This window comes from Sinocyclocheilus anshuiensis, unplaced genomic scaffold, assembly GCF_001515605.1.
Source record: "Sinocyclocheilus anshuiensis isolate Anshui unplaced genomic scaffold, SAMN03320099.WGS_v1.1 scaffold2184, whole genome shotgun sequence".
Taxonomy (NCBI): Eukaryota; Metazoa; Chordata; class Actinopteri; order Cypriniformes; family Cyprinidae; genus Sinocyclocheilus; species Sinocyclocheilus anshuiensis.
In genome coordinates, this window is record NW_015547626.1 from 160,403 (window position 1) to 169,423 (window position 9,021).

At 41.0% G+C, this 9,021-nt stretch overlaps 1 pseudogene; it reads right to left on the bottom strand.

Moving 5' to 3' along the window:
* Window positions 1–6,218: 6,218 nt before the first annotated feature.
* The window catches only part of LOC107701790 (zinc finger protein GLI2-like), a 109,190-nt pseudogene continuing 106,387 nt past the window's right edge, over window positions 6,219–9,021 (bottom strand).

A 9,021-nucleotide genomic window follows, 5' to 3' on the forward strand; every position in this document is an offset into this window, starting at 1 on the left:
ATATATTTTGCTGACTTGTGTACTTACATTATCCCAAATGTTTCGAAGAATGTTTAAATCCAGAGAAATAAGCAATTTTAACTAGTGGCACGGAGCGTGTCTATAGTGTCATTGTGTCGCCTGCTAATGACGTCTTAACCCCTCGATTTCCGGTTTTGTTTTGTAGAAAACATGGAAACACCAAAGACGCTTTAATATGTTGTGTGTTTTAATAGACCGGTGACGAGCGCACAGAGTAGCATTATAACAGATCTAAATGTATCTAGTATGATAAAACAGCGCTGCTTTACCCCACATACGCACGACCGGAAGCAGCGGAAGCGCTCGACTGTGGCATAATAAAAGCTCCGCTGCTTTCCAGCCGTGTGTCACGCTCGTTCAGCGCCTCGTTTCGCTTCGACGGCTTTCAGCCTCACCCTGCTTCATTCTACTACATTAATAAATCATTAGCTCATCCATGAACATGATTTCTGCCCGAGTCCTGTCGGATTGCATCGGCTGTGGTGATGAAGACCACAACTCCCATGACTCCACACTCAGTCACGGCATCATCAAACTACGCCTTTGTCTCTTTGTTTGTTTTGAATACGCGCCCTCTAGTGGTGAAAACGTACAAACTGTGCCTTTAATCCCACCACTCAAAATAGTGACCGACCGTAAAGAAGGTTTTCATTTATAAAGCTCGAAAAATGTTCCTTTTAGTGCATTTTCTGCAATATGGAAAAAAAAGAGTCTCTAATATGCAAATATGGAAAAAATAAAGAAAATTAAATATGTGCAGCGTCACATGGTTAGTGCAAATTGTCACATGACCAGAGCAGTTACTTCCTGTTTGCACCATGAGAAGATGATGGCTGCATCAATGCTCCGAAACGAAAGGCTAGTAAAGTATGTTAACATGAAGATATGACACAGATTTTTGGTCCACATTATCTTTAAGGTGTCCAGTTAATATATGAATTCATAATTATTCCATTTTGCTGAGTGTGGTCATAGAATGAGTAAATATGTTGATGGCAACAATAGTGACCAGTGGGATAATACAGTGCATTTAGGTATATACATATACATCCAATTGCTGTTGCACTAAAATCTTGCAATGACGAAGTTAAAGTGAATAGGCTACTGCGCTAAATTAAAATTTCAAATGTTACAAATAAGTTACAATATTTATGTTGTAATACTGGTAGCACTAATATAAACATTTTATGATATATGTTACAATAATGTAACAATGTTGAAATACGTTCATGGTTGTATTTTTTTGTCTTTTATCTCAGTATTCCTATCAATGTTGTATAAGGGTTTTTTATGCATAATAGTAACCACAGAATGTGATCAAACATAGCTGGGCTAAGATATATAGGCCTAACAATTTTGATAACTGCAGAAATACAGTATGTTAATTCAGTATAGTACACATTATCCCACCGGTCACAATTGTGACCAACCATAAAACACAAATTTTCACACACTAGTCCAAAATTCTTTGATTATTTATTGATTATTTCAAAGGGTAACTAATGACATTATTTGGATATTTTCATGTCTGGGAAAATTTGGGGATTAAATGGGTTAAGTGTGTTTTGGATTGAACTATTTTTAGAGTTTACACCGAAAAGAATGCCGTTTTATAAGAGAAGTCACTGACTTTTTGCGACAGGTGGGATACAGCTTATGGCATTTCTCATTCATTCCTACGTTATCCGTAAACGGTGTGCCCTTAATGCACACTAAAATCCACACTATCTTGAATACCAATCCGGAGCTTAGTGTGTCCCATCACGCATCATGTTCTGGAAATAAATTGTAAGATTTTTGCCGAGATCTCGTGAGAGGCCACGGAAACCTTTCCAATGTAAGTTAAATATTAATATAATAACTAGATATTATTACATAATTTGGTAGAAAAACAAAGTGGTGCACGTTTTATTGGTGCAAAGAAGAGTAGTGGTGATATTTATTTTGTACAACATTTGCAACTGCTTTTCATCACTTAATCAGAAGCACCACAAATTAAATTGTGTCATGTTTACTGAACAGACATTTAGAAGTTGATTTTAAAATGCAAAGTGTTTAAAATAAAAATGAAGCTATGTAAACACTTGTAGGTAATGAAAAGTTCTACACACACTTGTGGTCATCCTCACTTGGACACTTGCGCCAAATACTGGAAATACGTCATATAAGTAGTCAAGTGGTCAAGTGCAAAGACCGTAAGTGTGGGTATTTGGACAAGAGGAATTGGCCTTTTTCACACTTCCGTGTTTCTGGCTTCCAGATTGGCGCTTGCAGGGTAAAAGTTTTTCCGGTGACAACAGCGGCCGTACTTAACAAGAATGAGTTCGAGAAGTGTTTTTTTTAATGAATTAGATATTATGAAAATGCTTGAACTGCTGGTACTTTACAAAGCGCAAACATTTCACAATTAGCTTTTTGCATCAGCTCGGGTCATCACAAATGCAAGTTTGTTTAATTCTAAATGGTGGCAATTATAATTCAGTTAGTTTTGCCGTTCTGTCCGTTTGGTGCTGGCTGTGCATTATGACTCTTCACGTGAATTTTTTTCACAATAATAATAATAATAATAATTATTATTATTATTAAAGTGATATTGTATTTTCTACTTTGCTCTCCTTTGCATTATTGTGATGGCTTAAATGTACGTTGTATAATGTGCCCTGGGATTCATGACTTTATTCCTATTGTATCGGATTACGTTGTTGTGTTGAGTTTAATATGCTTCAACTGGACTCAGGATTGTTTAATGTATTCTTGGAAAATGTGCATATGGACATAAATTTTGACATTTATAAGTAATTAATAATGATGTGGTGATTCGAGGGAAATGACTGAGTAAATTGAGATAATATGCTCAAATGTACTGGAGATCAAAAACTATATAAAAAGGGATTTGCCGGAGCGTTGAGCATATTATTATCTCATGAGTCAGCGGTCTGAGTGGCCATATAAATTACAAACAAGTAAAATGTTATTTCTTTGTAGATAACAACAACTTGGAAAACAGACAAAACAGAAAATGTTAGAAGCATTATTTGAGAAAAGGCATACTAATATAATAGGCGCAGACTTGTAACGGAACTAACTTTACCCTGCGCTGACGTAATTTCCGATTTTTTTGAAAAATGCTAATCTCTAGCCCAGTGCACTGACTAGCGGCGGCCTGCGTGTGTGTCTCGGCCTGCAGTGTGTTAATTAGCGTCTCTTTCTGCCAGTGTCTTTAATTGATTGATCGGCTGGTGTGTGTGTGGAGTTCTTCGGTCTGCTCTCGCTGCTCACCCAATCCGTCACGCCGCTGCTCATGCGGACAGCAGCACTACATTACAGCATCGTTAGCTCAGCGATCTTCTGAGCCCCGCTCTCAACACACACCATTACCAAATCCCACAAGCCCACGCTCTCCTTCTCCTATTATACCTGTCTGTCTTTCTCGCAGCTCTCGTTGGACTCTGAGGGGAAGTTAATGGATGCTTTATTCCTGTCCCATATAAAGTTTCAAGTGACACTGTTTGGGATACTTTCAAGAGAAACGGTCAATATTTACGTTCACGCCACCTCTTCATACTTAATCAGGTCAGATGCCATTTTAAATTTAACGCTACAAGACTGACGGTCTTTACAACTTAACTTTACAGCTTTCAAAACTGTTTTATGTAGTTTTTGTCTACTGAAAGATTTTTTTTTCTGTCAGAGACATTTCGTCAGCTTAATGTTAAACAGTATAATCCATCCCTCACGAAAATTAAAAAAATGAAATAAAATAAATAGATAAAAAACATGGTTAATATATTTAAACTATGGTAACCACAAATTAAACATGGTTTTGCTACACTGACCATATTTTAACCATGGTATTTGTAGTAAAACTGACTATACAAATAGTATACACCAAAAAACATGATTACTACACTCTTACTTTAATAAAACCATGCTTAATTTTTGTAAGGGATTGAACACAAGGGATTGAGCGCATGTGGGCTTCTTCTTTCCCTCACAGCCTCGTTTTCATTCCTGTCAAAATTTAAATATGGCGCTACCCTCACTTAAAGGCACAATATGTAATTTTTTGCTGCTAGAGGGCGTGTATTCAAAACAAACAAAGAAACAAAGGCGTAGTTTGATGATGCCGTGACTGAGTGTGGAATCATGGGAGTTGTGGTCTTCATCCCCACAGCTGAAGCAATCCGACGGGACTCGGGCAGAAATCATGTTCATGGATGAGCTAATGTATTAAAGATTTATTAACGTCGTAGAATGAAGCAGGGTGAGGCTGAAAGCCGTCGATGCGAAACGAGGCGCTGAACGAGCGCGACACACGGCTGGAAAGCAGCGGGGCTTTTATTATGCCACAGTCGACCGCTTCCGCTCCTTCCGGTCGTGTGTATGTGGGGTAAAGCAGCGCTGTTTTATCATACTAGATACATTTGAAAGTTCTGTTATTATGCTACTCTGTTCTGTCATCACCTGTCTAATAAAATGCATAGCATATTAAAGCGTCTTTGGTGTTTCCATGTTTTCTACAAAATAAAACCAGAAATCGAGGGGTTATGACCTCATTGACAGGCGACACAATGACACTATGGACACGCTCCGTGTCATTAATTAAAATTGCTTATTTATCTGGATTTAAACATTCTTCGAAACATTTGGGATAATGTAAGTACACAAGTAAGCAAAATATATAACACTGTTCTAGTGGTTTTTGGATATTTATTTATTATATATATTTTTGGATATTGGATATGTAAAAATCTTACATATTGTGCCTTTAAGTTTAAGTTTGTTAAGTTGTATTGACAGTGTTTTTGGCTAGAAGCGTTTTTGAAATTAAAAAGTATGTGTACGCTAATGCATTGCACTTACAATGGACATCTGTATGGCAGACATTGGATTTGGATAAATAACAAGTAAAAATGCCACAAAGTTCTCAGAAAAGTACACGCTCGTAAAGATGACATGGATTTCAGCTCTCGTCATGTAAAACCAATAAACCTGGTAACTTTAAGGTAGATGTAAGGATAAGATGTAAGTGATGTAACAACTTTTACATAGAGACAATCCATCTAAGGCAATTGCGTCAGAAACACCTAACCAAAAGTTCACCCATACAGAAAAACACTTCCACTATTTTAAGATCCTCTGGTACTCTTGCCCCATAGACCTCCACTGTAAAAGCACTGTAAAAGTTTTACAAACTGAGGGATAAGTCAAAATTTTTGTCACTGGCAATCAATAGCATCTCAGATATGATAATCAAAAACCATGCAAATATGAAATGAGTAAAATTAGTATCATCTTTATAAACAAATTGCTCTAGATAGCATGCACACTTTAATTGTCTTATATCATTAAGGCAGATGCAGTTCTCCCAGAAGGTCACTAGGGTCGCGTCTTTACAATGCCTTTCAACCCACTGCACGGGCTCTGGCAATTCCTCTTTTGTCCGCTCTCAAGCGCTTTTTCCCTATTTTTTTTTCATCCTCAGGCTATTCCTCCTAAGGCTACTTTCCCTGCTCTTTCATTTCTCAGAGAGAATACGAAATTCCAGCTATCAGAAACGGGAGATCAAACGAGGCCTCGGCTGAATTCACTGTCAGAATAAAACCATTTGTTCCTGAGGCTTTTACTCCGAAGACCTCGTCCCTGGACCGTTTCCTTCTTCAAGTGTGTGTTTTATGTGGTATAGGCAGCCACTCCTCTGGGTCAGTCTGCCACTGTTCATTTGAGAAAACATGGTGGTTTACTCCAGAACCTGCTCAGTATGCACAAGACGCGCGTTCAGTTCTCTTAAAGTAGCCCGCTCTCAAACGAAATGAAAAGAAAAACAATTTCTAAAGTCATGTGACTGCCTTGGACTGTTGCCTGACTTGTCTTCAAGTGACCGACATGTGGCATACAAGCAAGAGAAATGCATTACCAACACAGGATAAGAGCAGATTGCATTTACTTTCTACATCCATTAACACTCAGGACTTAACACTTAATTCATGTAGCACAATCAGTGAAGCATGGGGCTAACAATGGCAAGGTTATGGGTTCGATTCCCAGGGAAAGCAAGAACGGATGTGTACACTGAATGCAATCTAAATTGCTTTGCATAAAACCAAAGGCATTAAACTCTTAGTCGAATATTCTTCACGAATGCCTTGCGTATAAAATGAAGCAGCAAACAACACTGTAATAGAAAAACAACAATATTGTATTTCATTAAAAATGTACAAAAGATATCTACATGATCCAGCCTCGTAAAAGGAATCTGTGTACAACAGGACAGTTTAAACGTGTTTCTGTATACGAGTTCAACAATCCAAGATAATCAGTTGTGCGGTTTGCTCAGAGAGTTTGGTTCAGGCTTGAGGGTCGCAATCTCTTTAGAGCGCTGTTATGTTCCTGTGATTCCATTCAGGTCTTCCGTAAATCAAAGCAAAATGAGGGATTTTTGTTTCTGAACTACACTTTCAAGTGTCAAGTTTTACATTTCATAATATTTTGTCTGCATATTCATTTGGAACCTCTCTCCTGTCTAGTACAAACAAGGATAGGAAGCATAATATTACATTTAATTTACAGAATATACAAAACCTCTTCATATCCATTGAAGAGGACAGAAAAGATACAGTCCCATACTGCTAGAATAATGTAATTCCTGCATATGCTTGTGCACAGCGAGGCACTTGTTCCTGTGTTCATGTCATCAATTCAGAAGTCGTATAAAAATACAGGACTGTCGCTTATCAAATTCTCTGTCTGTTCATATGTACTGTACATACACTGGTCTAAGGCAAAGTATGGCTTCTTGAACAAAAGAAAAAGATGCTACCAATGTTTAATACTAATACTATACATAATACACTTTTAAAAAGCATGTAAAAATGTTTACGCAATATTATGTCCTTGTTCAAAGTCATACACCTTAAAAGCTGTCTCTTTAAATCTTGTGCTTTACTTCCTGTTTTTCCTATGATATCATATTGAGGAACTTGCTCTCCTCTGCGAGCGCAGTCAGCATGGAGCTCATGTCTCCGATGGCCATGTTGCCGATTCCCGCTGGTACTGGGGGCAACGTCACTGAGTTCCTGGGCGTGGTGAGACGGGATGAATTCTGGGATAGGCTGCGGAGGAGGGTGGGGCTTAAAGTTCCAGACATGAGACTGGAGTGATCGGCATCATCCAGCATGGCGTCAAAGTCGATCTGCGGATGCTCTGCTCCATTTGAATCCACTGTGCTGGAGACCTGATTTGTTTCAGGGGAGCCCACAGCGGCCATGGCTGCGCTCTCTGCAGCCGCCATTCCCAGACTGCTGGAATCGAACATGTGAATCTGCCCAGTGTAGAACATGCCGTTGGTATTTGTACTGTTGACACCCACATCAGCCGATTTTTTAGGACTGGCCTCGGAGGTGTCATATGTGGGGCTAAAGTTGGATTGTGGGTAACCAAGTTGCTGCGCTGCAGTTGTCGTTGGCCCTGTGAGCTGCCGGCTGTAGGGTTTGGGTTCTGTGGGTGGCCTTGGCTGTAGCAGTCCGTGGTTTCCATTCAGCGCAGGATTCTGGGTCGGAATACCATAGCCTTGCTGGTTGATGTTCATCTGGGAATAATTTCCCTGATTATTTGGAAAAGTGGCATTGCTTTGACTAGCTTGTACCCTGTTATTCTGGACGCTGCCAGGCTGAGCCGTCAGCGTTTTAACAAACGGACTCAGCAAACCTACACTGATGTCATTTGAAGCAGAACCCTGATGGTAACCATGCAGAAAGTTAGCCTGCTCTGTGTTAGCCGGGCGTAGTGGTTGCCTCTGGTTGATCCTCTGGGAATTAAACTCACTATTCCGTTGCACGTGACTCTGCTGGGCAGCATGAGCGAGGTTGTGACTCATCAGCCCAACTTGTTGGTTGGAGTTGACGTTCTGAGAGGGACTGAGGTTTTGTTTTTGTTGGAGTACGGTGAGGTTTCCCCGCCCTGATCCCTGCTTGGTTTGGCCGTGAGATGAATCCACTGTTCCTGAACTGACCTCATTCCACTGCACCGGCATCTGGCTCTTAGTGTCACTGGGGGAACCTGGAAACGTCTGCTGGGAGCTTGGAGCTGCAGTTTGTCGCGTTATGGCATTCATGTTGCCCTCCACCAAGGCTAGCCGTCTCTGGTAATGGGAGCCAAAGCTGTGGATGCTCTGTCCAGGGTGGTGGTGGTACGCGGTCCCTGCATGTTGGACAGAATCTCCAGTTTGAGATGTAAGGTACTGAATGACATTATCAGGCAACATCACTGCATCATCAAGACCATTGTTTTGATTGTCCATATCACTGGCCATGGTTTCCATCGCCACATTCTCAGAAATGCTAGGAGGTTGGGGTGGATATGGGTGGCGGTTTACATTACCCTCGGACTGGCTGTTGATTTGTGAAAAGTGTCGATTAGATGCAGGAGGGTGTAATGACTGATACAGGTTCACATTGGACATGCTGTTGTAACGTTGCTGGAGAGAATGCTGCTCTGTGCCTATTCTTCTGACTGGGTCGCTCGCTCTTCGAGTGATGTCTCCCGTCACCTCATGGGGCAAGACGCTACGGTGAGCATAGCAGGTGTCACTACACCTTCTGGGAACTGAAGGGGGATGGATAGGGAGCATGGCCATTTCATGGGAATTCCCTAACAGGGCCATCCGAGTCCTCAGGCTCATGCAGTCCATATTAGGAAGAGGGGTGGGTGGAGCACCTCCTGTGGCAGCAGCATACTTGGCTTTGAGTCTGTAGTGTTGGGCAGGAGTCAGACTGAGTAAACTGTGGAGTCCACTACATTGGCTGGCCTCGCTGGACCTTCTAGACAAATCGGTGGAAATGGGGTCGTAGGAGTCGGCCGAGCTGATGTTGTTAAGACGGCCACCAGGTTGCGAGGTTTGGCTGGACCGGCGGCTGGAATAGCAAGGCGAGATTCCAGATGAACGACGGCTGAGGGTGTAAGCTGAGCTCACGATGCTGGCTAGGCTGTCACGACGCCCCA